Genomic DNA, 15,640 nt, shown 5'->3' on the forward strand with positions numbered 1-15,640 from the left:
ATACAGGTACGCTCATAAAAATTTATAAACTCACCATACAATAATTAACCTTTACGTTACCGGCCTCCGACAAGGCATTTTCAAATAGCTGCCATTTCGTCAATTTCCATTCGATTTTTTTGAAATTACCGTCAGTTTACTTTAAAAAGGTTTCAGTTATTTGTCGTTAATGGAGAATGCTGAATTCGCCGGAGATATTCCGGATTGTACTGGGGTCACGAGGGTGCCAAATTAGGGAAATGTGATTGTTTTTTTTTTATTGCAGTTACAACACTGAAGTTTTTATGTCAAATATAAGATAATGGTCTATTGTCATCATTTCAACATAATTCGAATAAGTGAACCGTTCTGGAACATGGTAGCCGGTTCCGCCAGGGCCAGTTTGGGGACATTTCCGTTTCATGACCAAAACATACCGTGCGACGTCTCAATCTTCATGAATTCGGGAGAACATGTCAATAAAAGACCCCGGTACAAACAGCTGTGGCCACTCCAGATCTCCTGGCACAGGTTCCACAAGGGCCTCTTTGGGGACATTTCCATTTTATGTCCAAAACATACCGTGCGACGTCACCATCTTCTTAAATTCGGGAGAACATGTCAATAAAGGAAAAATGAACTAAATATCCAAAGATGTGGCCACTCCAGAGCACCTGACACAGGTTCCACCAGGGAATCTTTGAGGACATTTCAGTTTATTGTCGAAAGCATACCGTGCGACGTCTCAATCTTCTTGAATTCAAAAAAAAAAAACATGTCGATAAAGGAAGAATAAACTAAATATTAATAGAATCGATCTCTCCAGAGCGCCTGACATAGGTTGCGCCAAGGCCTCTTTGAGGATATTTCCGTTTCTTGTCGGAAACATACAAACTTAAATTAGAATGCCGAATCTCGGCTAATTTTAACCGAGATCCGCACAGCCGAGAAGTCGGCAAACAAATTTCCTGAGATCTCAGTAAATAAAAGCCGAGTATCAGTAAATCGTGCTTCGTTGCTGAGCAACCTGACAAATTGTTAGCTGAGTCTCGGTTAAAAACGGGAAACCGAGATTCGCACAGCCGAGCTCGTGAAAAAAATCTAAGTGTGTACCGTGCGACGTCTCAATCTTCATGAATTCGAGGGAACTTGTCAATACACGAAGATTTGGCCACTTCAGAGCAAAACAATTTGAATTGGGGTGAATGAACTGGCTTATTAATTTTCAAGCTTCAAAAATAAAAAAATAATAAAAAAATGCATGAAGAATTTCTAAGTAAAACCCTTGCGGATAATGAGCATGAGCTTAAGCATATATGACCGCTTCGTAGTTGCACTCCGTGATTGACCGGAGCAGTCGAAGATGCACAAAAATTTAATGAATGGGGCTTAGGATAAGCGAACATTCTCAAAGAGTACGAATCGTGAGTTAAAGACTGAATATACCTCAGCATCTCCACAATTGTCTTGGAAAGTACATTGGGTTAGTTGGTGTTTTCGGTCCCATCACTCGCTCCAGGTGGAGCAAGCAATACAATCGATGGAGAAAACATTTATGACACCATCAATGCAAGCGACACAATCGATGGGCCGAACACTAATCTGTAGGAAAACCCTTTGCGGGTAATAAATGAAATCTCGAATAGGTTCCAAATTAGATAATTGCTGGCTATATTATTGTTTAATTTCTGATGAAATCCTTAACATATTCTAAGCAAAAAATTTATTCTGTTGCACGTGGAATTCCTTCATTCATGAATAAGCGGTACAATTGACGGAACCGACGTTTGGTCGAATTTAGTCTTCTTTAAAGGGCAACAGATTGTTTTTTATACTGTTAAAACAATTAATGGCAGTAAATATGCCAAAGGTCAGTAAGCCAAAGGGATTTCATTAATTATAAGACTGTTTTATGGTGTATTCATGAGGAGTTCCAAAGCGAATTCCTTTTAAGTTTTTATCAACAAATTTATGGAGAACCTTGAGTAATAAATAGAAAATTTTCTTCGAAGCTTACAATAGATTCTTGGTAACATTCTAGCCAAAACCTTTTTAGGATTCTTGTTGGATTTCTGATGATGTTCGAAACAAAGTTCTGGTGGATTCCTTGTTAGTTTTCTTCTCAGCTTTCTGCTGAGTTTCAACTAGTTGCACAGTGCATTCCTGGCGTATTCATGAAGATGTTTTCAAAAATCGTGGAAAACATCTGTTCAGAAAAATCCTGCCTAAGACTGCATCAGTGAAAAGATGTCACATCAGTTTGTATGTATTTCATCCTAGATTTATTTGAATACTTTTCAGAATTTTCATAATGCTTTACCCGTGGCACATCATGTGTTGTTCAAATAACGAAAAATTTTCAAAATAGGTTTTCGGCAAAACCTATTTTTTGTGCTCTAGAGTAGCCAGATCTGTTGTTAGCGAGGTCATTCTTCTATAGATATATTTTTCCCTTCAAATAACGGTAATGTCATAAAATAGGCCTTTCTGAAACCTGTACGTGATGCTCAGGAGTGGAAACACAGGGTCTATTCCTCATTAATTGTCATGTTCTGTCGAATTCATGAAGATTGAAACGTTGCACAATAGGTTTTGGACATGAAACTGAAATGTCCCTTAAGAGGCCTTGGCGGAACCAGTACCAGGTGCTTAGGAGTGACCTAATTAGTTGATACCTAGTTCATACTACATTAATTGACATGTTCTTTCGAATTCACGAAAATTTACACGTCACACGATTTGTTTTGGATATAAAACAGAAATATCCCCATAGATGCCCTTGCGGAACCTGTGCTTGGAGCTATGGAGTGGTCACATCAGTTGATAATAAGTTGATTCTTTTTCTATTGACATGTACTTTCCAATAGGGCGATATTCAAAACTGAAAAGCCAATAGATGGCTCTCTTTCAGTGGTAGTAAAAACGAAATCCTGAAGCAAAGAAAGCACCACGGAAGATGAACTAAACACAAAAAGTTATGTATTCACTTTACACTTGATTTCTTATCACTACTTTTTTGATTCAGGTTCCTAATTGCAAGTAATTTACGTTTTTCATTATTTTCCATACGTTTTGACAGTTCTTCGACTACCATTCTTCCATGCGCTTGTGTTGAAAGTTTGAAAAATTTGAAAATCCAGCGTAGCGCGATCAGTGCGGGTGAAATACAAACAACAGTGTCGTCGCTCGGCGGCCAGTGAAAGAAACAGAATGTTCGAAAGGTTGTTGCCTGTACTTTTTGCCGCTGCTGCCAACTGTTAGCGGTTATGAACGAAATAAACAGTCGTTACCCTATTCATAAAGATTGAGACGTCGCACGCTAAGTTTTGGACAGGAAGCAGAAATGTCCTCAAAGAGGTCCTCGTGGAACCTGTACCAGAAGCTCTTAAGGCCCAAGTAAAAATGGTGCAAAAGTCAAAACTTAAAAAGCAGTTTTCTCCTTTTTAAACAACAAATCGAGAAAAATAAAAACATACAGCTCTTTTACTTGTTAAATAAAAAGGCTGTGTGTTTTTATTTTCATCAATTTGTTGTTTCAAAAGGAGAAAACTGCTTGTTTAGTTCTGACTTTTGCGCCATTTTCTCTTGCGCCTTAAGTGACCAAATCTTCCATTACCGTGTTAATTTTTCAGTTCTACAGAATTCATGAAAATTGAGATGTCGCACGGTATGTTTTTGGACATAAAACGAAAATGTTTCAAAAGAGGCCCTCGTGGAACCTGTGCCAGGATCTGGAGTGGCCACATCTGTTTGTACCGGAGTTTTTCTTCTTTTATTGACATGTTCTCTCGAATCCACGAATATTGATACGTCGCACGGTATGTTTCCGACAAAAAACGGAAATGTCCTCAAAGAGGCCCTGGCCAGTGGCCAGAATCTATTGAAATTTAGTGGCCAAATCTATTGAAATTTAGTTTATTCTACCTTTATTGACATGTTCTCCCGAATTCATGAAGATTGAGACGTCGCACGGTATGGCCCTGGCGGAATCGGCTACCATGTTCCGGAACGGTCCACTTATTCAAATTATGTTGAAATGATGACAATCGACCATAATCTCTCATCTATATAAATAAAAATGGAATGGTGTTTGTATGTCACAAAATAACTTACGAACGGGCATGCGAACGGGTCTACGGATTTGGATGATTCTTTCTCCGCTTCGTTCGACAAGGGTTCCGACGTGTTTGTGTGTATAAAAATCCCAGGATATTCACCAGGAAAGTCGAAAAATCGAGAATAAACGGAACTGTAATTTTGTATGGGGCGATTCAAATCGTTTTCCAACAGCCTACTTGATGGCAAGAGAAAGTTTGCCGGGACCACTAGTTTTACATAAAAATTTTAGTGTTGTAGCTGAAATAAATAAAAAAAATAATCACATATCGCGAATTGGGCACCCTCGTGACCTCAGTACAACCCGGAATATCTCCGGCATGGTTCCGAATACAGAATTGTCCATTTATGATAAATAACTGAAACCTTTTTAAAGTAAACTGAGGGTAGTTTCAAAAAAATCGAATGGAAATTGACTGAATGGCAGCTGTTTGAAAATGCCTTGTCGGAGGCCGGTAACGTAAAGGTTAAAGATTCCTTTGTAGTGTCTTGGAGAAACTCAAGAAATTTCAAGTGATTTAAGGTATAAACGGGAATTCGAATCAGTTTTCGATCGAAAGTGCATTCGAACGTAAACAAGAATAGGGGTAAATACCTGAAAGAATTCATACAGAAATCTTTGAAAGAGGAAGGAGAAAGCCGTGTAGGTATTAGGATAAATCCCTGAAGAATCGCTGGAAGGTTTCAAGATGAAGTTGATAGATAAATTCTTGAAGCCCTTGAGCAATTTTTGAAAAGATTCCTTGATATTTTTTTGTAAAATCCCTGTAGGAATTACTTTAGGCAACATTGAATAATTTTGTAGAGCATTTTTTTATAAATATATTAAATTTTACGCAAAAAAAAGGTAAGTAGGCCTTGACCGGCTTTGATGGTCTTTTTTCTGCTTGTCATTTTTTTCCATTTTTCAGATACGATTTTTTCAAGAATTACCAATTGTGAGGGATTACCTGTAAGGACCTGGTAGATTTGGTTGATCGGTGTTAAGCTTCTCCTAATTGCTGGTTGGTGTTGGTTTTGAAGCAATATTTGGCGGTGATTAAAGAAGTGAAAACAATTGGTCTTTCCGGTGTTTGTTGGATTCATTTTGGCGTTTGTTAAGTATACCTTTCTATTTATTTGTTGTTTGATAAGTTTGTTTTTGTTATTTATTTATTTATTTATTTATTTATTAAACTAAAAATTTTGAAAGAGGGAAAAACCCCTTTGAGTGATATCAATTGGAAATCGTTCTCAAAAGGGCACAAAACCTCTTTATCTTTTCTTATTACGTTACAAAAATAAATCTTAAAACTAAAGGCTCAACCGGAAGTGATCCATATCAGAGCCGAATTCTTGAAAAGGAAGTTACCAAAAAGGGAGGATTATTGCAGGGTACAAGGGAAGGTTATTTTCTTGATTTCTGAAACGAAAGAGATAAAAAGCAAAGCAGTATCCAACAATATAACTAATATCTCTGAAAAAGTTGTATAAAATTTTTAACATAGGAAGTGATTTGCTACCAAGAATATCACGAACAGATATAGGTACTGTAATTTCTAAACTTTTGTATTTTTCTATTATTTTTTTCCTAGGCAAAATATATTTTTTGCAATAAAAAACTATGTGATCGATATCTTGATAAGATTCTCCACAATCATATAAATTTGAATCAATTTTGTTTATACGATATAAATGACTATTACAAATATAATGATTAGAAATAAGTCTTGAAAACATGCAAATGAAATTTCTTCCGACAGACAGTTTTTTAAACCAGGTACTTTCATCCACAATTGGAAAAATAGAATGACACCATCGACCTTTATCACTAGAATCCCAATCAATTTGCCAAGAATCTAAAGCATTTCTTTTGATTTTAGCATAATATTCCGAATGAAAAACATTTCGTTCATAAATAATTCCGCGAGTAGCTCCTAGTTTAGCTAAATAATCCGCTTGTTCGTTACCAAATATATTACTATGGGCTGGAACCCAAACAAATTTAATTATAAACCCCTGAGAATGCAAATCGTATAACAATTTTCGTATCAATAAAATTAAATAATGGGTTTTAAAATTAAATTTTGAAGATTGGATGGAATTGATACAACTCAAACTATCAGTACAAATAACGAACATATTTGGAGGATGATCCTTTATTATGTTACATGTGAAGTACAATGCTATCAATTCAGCTACAAAAATAGAACAAGGAGATTTCAATTTGTAAAAATGGACTACATCAATATTATAAACTCCAAAACCTGCACTATTTTGAATTAATGATCCATCCGTGTAATAAATAAATTTTTGGTCGAAGTCACCAAATTTTCGCTCAAAACATTATTTGGCATATCGAACACACATTTGTCTTGGTATTTGATTTAATTCCCAATGTAAAGATTTATCAACAAAGGTCTGAAAAGAATGTACATTAATATCACAATTATAAAATGTATTTGGAAAACCAGGTAATATGTTTTCGGTAGAACAATGATTAAATGAGTTTAACATTTTACTAGAAGGATTTATTCCGTGTAAATCACTTAAAATTTGAATAAGGGGATGCTGATTTGTGAAACATTGACTTAGAAATTTACAATTTAATTCATGAAAGCGAATTTTGAGTGGAACCACTCCTGCCAAAATTTCAACAGATTTAGTATGAGTAGAATTCATTAATTTTAAACAAATTCTTAAACAACGAAATTGAATTTTTTCAAGTTTAGAAAAATGAGTTTGAGTGGCACAACCAAAAGTAAAATAACCATATTCCAAAACTGAGCGTATTGTAGTGTTATAAAGAATAATCATATCAGAAGGATGAGCACCCCACCAAGTACCAGTAATTGTACGGAGAAAATTAGTCCTTTTAGAACAAATTTTCTGGATGTATTTAATTTGAAAGTTCCAATTTAATTTTGAATCATACCAAATACCAAGATACTTGTATTCAAATACTTGTTCGATTTCATATCCATTAAGAAATAAATCTACACTTACTGAGGAATGTTTACGTGAAAATATAATAAATTTGGTTTTTTGCACTGAAAACGTAAAACCATTATCGTAAGCCCACGAATCAATATTATCTAAACAAATTTGCATATAATGACGTATTATTTCTCTATTATATCCACTTACGGAAATAACATTATCATCAGCAAATTGAACTAAAAAACAACCATTTGGGATAACAGATGAAAAATCACATGTGAATAAATTGTACAAAAAAGGACTTAAACAAGATCCTTGAGGAAGGCCAAAATAACTATTACGAGTAAATTTAGACGACCCATTGTGATAGAAATGCATAATTTTGAATGAAAATAAGTTGTATATGAAATTGGATAAAATTAAAGGAATTTTATAAGAATTCATTTTATTAAAAAGCAAATCAATAAGTACAGAATCATAAGCTCCAGACACGTCTAAAAAAGTAGAAATAGTATCCTGTTTTTTTATTAAAAGCAAGTTCAATTTGAGAAGCCAAAAGTGCTGTACAATCACGAGTACCACGTCCTTTTCTGAAACCAAATTGACATGGAGATAAAATATTATTATGTTCAGCCCATATCTCAAGACGATTTAAAACCATTCTTTCCATAAGTTTACGAAGACATCATAGTAGACTTATTGGTCTACGACTATCAGAAAATGAAGCATCTTTTCCTGGTTTAAGTATGTTTACTACTTTAACTGAACGCCAATCTAATTGAATAACATTTTGTAAAAGAAACGAATTGTAAATTGCAAGTAAATGAACTTTCCCTTCATAGGGTAAATTTTTAAGTACGATAAATTTAATATTGTCAATACCTGGTGCAGTATTATTTGTAATAGATAATGCCAAATCCAATTCTTCTAATGAAAATGGTGAACAAAGCTCTGGAAAATAATTCATCGATTGCTTTGTTCTAAAATTAATAGATTGAGGAACAAAATCTGGACAAATTTTAGATGCAAATTGATCAATCCAATTATCAGAATACTCCATTAAAACAGGAGAAGAATTATCATAATTTCTCAAATTTCTTGCTACAGACCACAATGTGGATAATGAAGTGTCTCTGTCAAGGTTTTCAATAATTTTTTTTTTTCCAATAATTTCTTTTCTTTAATTTTGTGGTACGGGTAAACCAAGCTTCTGCTTTACAATATAAGAAATAATTTTCTCTAGATCCTAAACGACGAAATTTTTTAAAAGCTTCCGATTTATTTTTTAAAGCAATTGAACAATCATTATCCCACCAAAATGTAGGACGTTTATTTTTTTTTATTATTGCAAACAATTTTATTTTTCTGAGATTTAAGTAAGCAATTGAACAAAATTTTGATGAATTTAGTGTAATTTTCAATTGGAGTATTTGAATCTTTAAGATTAATAAGTGAAAAAGAAATTAAATCCGAAAATTGAACAAGTCAACATTTTTTGAATAATCAGGAATAGAAGAATTTACTTGAAGATTGTTTTGCATACAATGGCTCATTCGAATCAAAATTGGAAGATGATCACTATTATTTGGATCATTGATTATACTCCAAGTTGACCTTAAAAATAAATTATTTGAACATAAAGATAAATCAATGCATGAATTTTGTAATGGAGGAACAGCAATTCTGGTGAACGATCCATCATTTAAAATGTTTAAATTATATTCATCAATCAAATCCAATATTAATGATCCACGACCATCAATTTTATCACTACCCCAAGCAAAATTATGGGCATTTAAATCACCCAAAATATAAAAAGGATGAGGAACACTATCTAAAACCATTTTCAATTCAGATAATGAAAAATTTACATTAGGAGGAATATACAAACAAATAATATGAAAATGATAATCTGTATGTTTTACAGAAATAATAATATATTCAAAATGTACATTCAATGATAAATTGATATATTTAAATTCAATACCATTGCGAATTCCAATCAAAACTCCCCCAAAAGGAATATCTCTATCTTTTCTAATTATATTGAATGATGGAATGCGTATTATTTTTGATTCAGATAGCCAAGTTTCATTTAAACAAAATATATCAATTTTGTTATGTTCAAGCATAACTCTCAATCTATCTATCTTTGGAATTATGCTTCTACAGTTCCATTGTAAAATATTCAAATAATTATTGGAATTTGAAGCCATTACGATGAAAATAATGAAGCAAGGATGGGTCCAAAAGCATTCAATTTATCAAGTAGGGAGGCAACAAATGGTAAAATAATTTTAATAATTTTTTTCCAAAAATCACTAAATCCCAACAATTCTACTAATTCCTCCAAAATTCCTAAAATTGAAGAATTTTCACCAACATTATTGTTATCGTTTGAAGTATTGCCATTTACATTCACATTACTATTTGATGGATCCGAATCAACTCGTTGAAAACCTGGAATAATACGAGAAGATGAAGAACTCAATCACGGAAAATTTTCATTGAATGATTTTGCATTAGAATCAATTTTAACCTGAGCTTTAGATGTATTTTTTTGAAATCTTTTTCTTTTTGATGGTGGTTTATAAATGTAATTATCTAAATTCAATGTGTCTTCAAATTCATCATCAGTTAAAGATTCATAAATATTCGGAGCAGTATAATCCGTCGGATTTTTCAAAATTTCGGAATAAGAAAACTGATTTCTGTTTTTCAATTTTTGATGAAATTCGGATTCATTATTTTTATACACAGGACAATCTTTCAGAATGTTATGTTTTTGATTACAATAAATACACAAATCAGATTTTTTATTACATTCCGATGATAAGTGTGATTGACCACATTTTGCACATTTAGGTTTATTGGGGCAAAATTGATTCGTATGTCCAAAAAGAAGGCATCGTTCACAATGCATTATTTTTGGGAAAAAAAGTCTAACGCGAAAAATGACATTATTTACTTTTACAAAATCAGGAACTACCGATCCAGCAAATGTCATTTTCAAACAATTAGAATGAACATATTCAGAGCCTTTGTCATTCAAAAAAAGTTTAGACAAACGATGACAATCTAAAACATGAACAGGTGAAATAGCTTGATTTTTGAAAATACCGGTACCATGACTTACAACTTCATCACATTCCAAAGACTCGTCATATATAACTCCATTAATTTCGCAAAAATTACTTGGAGCATATACACGATAAGATTCTGCGAAAAGATGAGATTCTAAAAGTGAATTTGCATCATCACGCGAACCAAACACGACTCGTAATTTGTCAAGTGAAACCTTTTTGATTTCCTTGACAGAAGAGTACTTTTCATAAATTTTGGATGAAATTAGTAAAACATTAATTGGAATTTGTTTTTTTTCCGAAAAAATACCACAAATGGACCAGCAAAAGAAATGGGATATATTTTTATACGAAATGTTTTAGCAGTAGAAGATGATGGTCCCGGTGGAGGATCACCATCTTTTGAAACAGAATTATGCACATCAACATCCATAATTGGGGTGCAAAAATATCAAAATTTGAAAGAAAATCAAAACTTTAAATGAAAACAGTAAATAAAAATAATAATAAAAAGATACTTTTGTTCTTGTTAAAAGTTGAATCCCCGTTCAATTTCCACTATGGAAATTGACGAAGGTTTACAAAATTCAGATACTAATAATGATTTAGTACCTTCTACTCCGAAACCATTTCGAATAAAAATCTACCCTGTGACTTTTGCTGGTCCATTTCCTGTTTATTTCCGAAAGAAAGATCGACTCATAAATGTTTTGTTGATTTCATCGGAAGTCTACAAGAAATATAAATCAGTTAAGGAAATTAAAAAAAATTCCTTAGACAAACTCAGAGTTGTTTTTGGAACTAGAGATGAAGCCAATTCTCTTTTAGAATATAAATTATTTAACGATAACGTGTATATGCTCCGTGTGATTCTTGCGAAATCAGCGGAGTCATCTACGATGAATCATTAGATTGTGACGTTATTAGGTACCATGGCTCTGGAATTTTTAGAAATCAATCGATTTCACCGGCCAAAATCTTAGATTGCGAACGTTTGTCGAAATTATCATTTGATGCAAATGGAATTTCTTAATATGTTCATTCCAATTGTATTAAAATTACTTTCTCAGGATCTGTTTTGCCAGATTTTCTGAATATTGATAATGTTTTTTTTTTTTGCGTGAGGCTTTATTTTCCAAAGCTCATGCATTGTAATAGATGTCTCCTATTTGGGCATACATCTGATTTTTGCTCAAATAAACAAAAATGCTCAAAATGTGGAGATCTTCATTCTACATCTGAATGTAAATTAAAATCAGATATTTGTATTTATTGCAAACAAAAACATAATTCAATTAATAATTGTTCGGTATACATATCCAATCAAAAAAAAAAACTTAATGAAAAACTAAGAAATTAAAATAAACATTCATATTCAGAGATTTTGAAAACTTCTGGTGATTTTAGTTCACCAAATCTATATAAAACTTTATCTGATATTGAAAATGATAATACATTTGATAAAAATGATAAATATATTTACAAACCTCCAAGTAAAAGAAAACGTCCTAATGTTTATGCTGTTTTTAATGATCCTAAAACATATACCCATTCTTCAAAATTGTTTGAACACAATTTTCCTCCTCTAAATATTGCATCTACTTCAAAAAAATTCCCGGATTTCAGAAAATTAATGATAAAAATGGGGAAAATAATAATGACTAATACTAATATTGAATTTATTGCTATTTCCGTCAATTATGATGGTTTTAAGTTTTCAATTATTTGTATGTACATTCCTCCGAATGTTTCTTTTTCATTATCTGAAATTAAAAATATTTTGGATAATGTGCCTTCTCCTTTTTATATTCTTGGGGATTTCAATGCACATAATTTTGCCTGGGGAAGTGATAAAATTGATGGTAGAGGTTCATTAATAATGGACCTGATTGACGAATTAAATTTAAATGTTTTGAATGATGGATCATTTACCAGAATTGCTATTCCACCAGCTCATAAGTCAGTTATAGATTTATCATTTTGTTCCAGTAATTTATCATTTATTTCGTCCTGGAAAACAATTAATGATCCAAACGGTAGTGATCATTTACCAATTTCAATTCAAATTTATAGTTCTAAAAGCTTTAGTAAGTTCTCCTGATTTATGTAAAAATGTTGACTGGAATAAATTTTTTGATCTAGTTTCTTTTTCTTTAATACATTTTGATTACTCCACAACTCCACTTGAAAATTATTATCCACTCCGCTTTCAATGGAAACTTTAATAAAATCGCAAACAAAAAAACATGTCTCTAAATCTCCTGTTAAAAAAGTCGGACATTTTGGTGGGATAATGATTGTTCATTAGATTTAAAAAATAAATCTGATGCATTTAAAAAAATTTCGAAGGTTTGGTTCTAGGGATAATTACTTTTTATATTGCAAAGCTGAAGCACAATTTACTAGGATAACCAAATTTAAGAAAAGAAATTATTGGAAAAATTTTGTTCAAAATCTTGATAAAGAATCTTCATTATCCACTCTATGGAAGGCTGCAAGAAATTTAAGAAATTATAAATTTTCAACTCAACTTATTTTGGAATATTCTACAGAATGGATAGAAAAATTTGTCCTAATTTTGTATCTCACAATATTATTTTAAAACTCATCAAACATTTAACTATTTTCCTGAACTTTGTGCATTATTTTCACTGGAAGAAATGAATTTAGCTCTATCTGTTACTCATAATACTTCTCCAGGAATTGATAAAATAAAACTTATTGTACTACAAAATTTACCGTTTGAAGGCAAAATGCATTTACTACACTATAACCTCAATTTACAAACTAGATCGGGGCTGCGTAAATTGAGTTGGTGCGTAAATTGAATCAGTGCGTAAAACGAGGGAGCTCAGTTCGTAAAGCGAGGTTTTGCCGTTTGGAGTCTACTTGTATGAAATTAATTTATATTATTTAGAAAAAAATATGCTCTTTTAGCACCATTAACATATTATTGATACATTGGGTTCTAAATCAGGCCAAAATGTGTGCAAGTTAAGGTCTTCCAAGAAGTCTTTGGAGTTTGGACATATGATTCTACATGAGTTAACGGAGATCAATTTATCATTTCTATGTGAAGAATATCTCACAATACTGGACCCTAGAAGATTGTTATATTTCTAAGAAGCGTTTGTATTGTCAGATCCAAGTTTTGGTAATTGAGTGAGTACAACAGGTGTTCTAGTTCATCCAATCCTGGAATATATACCTGCAATGTACTGGCATATTTAGCGATCCTTTGATGTTTTTTTTTGATATGGCACGGGCCCTTATCTATTCATAGTAGTAAAATGAGTATTTTTATAATTTGTGCCGATGTACTAGGTCCTCCAAGGGCTCCATTGAATATAGGCCTTGAGATCTACGACCGTAATAGAAGATTAGATGTTAGTTTTCAAATACTCCACAGGTCCCTAACCATTCATGTGAGTAAACGGTGTATTGTTATAACTTGTGCCGATGTCCTAGGTCCTCCAAGGACTCCATTGAATATAGGCCTTGGGATCTACGACCGTAATAGACGATTAGAGGTTAGTTTTCAAATACTCAACAGGCCCCTAATAATTCATGTGAGTAAACGGTGTATTGTAATAATTTGTGCCGATGTCCCAGGTCCTCCAAGGGCTCCATTGAATATAGGCCTTGAGATCTACGACCGTAATACAAGATTAGAGGTAAGTTTTCAAATACTCCACATGCCCTTAACCATTCATGTGGGTAAACGGTGTATTGTAATAATTTGTGCCGATGTCCCAGGTCCTCCAAGGGCTCCATTGAATATTGGCCTTGAGATCTAAGACCGTAATAGAAGATTAGAAGTTAGTTTTCAAATACTCCATAGGCCCCTAACCATTCATGTGAGTAAACGGTGTATTGTTATAACTTATGCCGATGTCCTAGGTCCTCCAAGGACTCCATTGAATATAGGCCTTGAGATCTACGACCGTAATAGAAGATTAGAGGTTAGTTTTCAAATACTCCACAGGTTCCTAACCATTCATGTGAGTAAACGGTGTGTTGTAATAATTTGTGCCGATGTCCTAGGTCTTCCAAGGACTTCATTGAATATAGGCCTTGGGATCTACGACCGTAATAGACGATTAGAGGTTAGTTTTCAAATACTCCACAGGCCCCTAGCCATTCATGTGAGTAAACGGTGTATTGTTATAACTTGTGCCGATGTCCTAGGTCCTCCAAGGACTCCATTGAATATAGGCCTTGAGATCTACGACCGTAATACAAGATTAGAGGTAAGTTTTCAAATACTCCACAGGCCCCTAACCATTCATGTGAGTAAACGGTGTATTGTAATAATTTGTGCCGATGTCCCAGGTCCTCCAAGGGCTCCATTGAATATAGGCCTTGAGATCTACGACCTTAATAGACGATTAGAGGTTTGTTTTCAAATACTCCACAGGTCCCTAACCATTCATGTGAGTAAACGGTGTATTGTTATAACTTGTGCCGATGTTCTAGGTCCTCCAAGGACTCCATTGAATATAGGCCTTGGGATCTACGACCGTAATAGACGATTAGAGGTTAGTTTTCAAATACTCCACAGGCCCCTAATAATTCATGTGAGTAAACGGTGTATTGTAATAATTTGTGCCGATGTCCCAGGTCCTCCAAGGGCTCCATTGAATATAGGCCTTGAGATCTACGACCGTAATACAAGATTAGAGGTTGGTTTTCAAATACTCCACATGCCCTTAACCATTCATGTGGGTAAACGGTGTATTGTAATAATTTGTGCCGATGTCCCAGGTCCTCCAAGGGCTCCATTGAATATTGGCCTTGAGATCTAAGACCGTAATAGAAGATTAGAAGTTAGTTTTCAAATACTCCATAGGCCCCTAACCATTCATGTGAGTAAACGGTGTATTGTTATAACTTGTGCCGATGTCCTAGGTCCTCCAAGGACTCCATTGAATATAGGCCTTGAGATCTACGACCGTAATAGAAGATTAGAGGTTAGTTTTCAAATACTCCACAGGTTCCTAACCATTCATGTGGGTAAACGGTGTGTTGTAATAATTTGTGCCGATGTCCTAGGTCTTCCAAGGACTTCATTGAATATAGGCCTTGGGATCTACGACCGTAATAGACGATTAGAGGTTAGTTTTCAAATACTCCACAGGCCCCAGCCATTCATGTGAGTAAACGGTGTATTGTTATAACTTGTGCCGATGTCCTAGGTCCTCCAAGGGCTCCATTGAATATAGGCCTTGAGATCTACGACCGTAATACAAGATTAGAGGTAAGTTTTCAAATACTCCACAGGCCCCTAACCATTCATGTGAGTAAACGGTGTATTGTAATAATTTGTGCCGATGTCCCAGGTCCTCCAAGGGCTCCATTGAATATAGGCCTTGAGATCTACGACCTTAATAGACGATTAGAGGTTTGTTTTCAAATACTCCACAGGCCCCTAACCATTCATGTGAGTAAACGGTGGATTGTAATAATTTGTGCCGATGTCCTAGGTCCTCCAAGCACTCCATTGAATATAGGCCTTTGGATCTACGACCGTAATAGGAGATTAA

The sequence above is a fragment of the Aedes aegypti genome, chromosome 2 (assembly GCF_002204515.2).
Source record: "Aedes aegypti strain LVP_AGWG chromosome 2, AaegL5.0 Primary Assembly, whole genome shotgun sequence".
Classification (NCBI taxonomy): domain Eukaryota; kingdom Metazoa; phylum Arthropoda; class Insecta; order Diptera; family Culicidae; genus Aedes; species Aedes aegypti.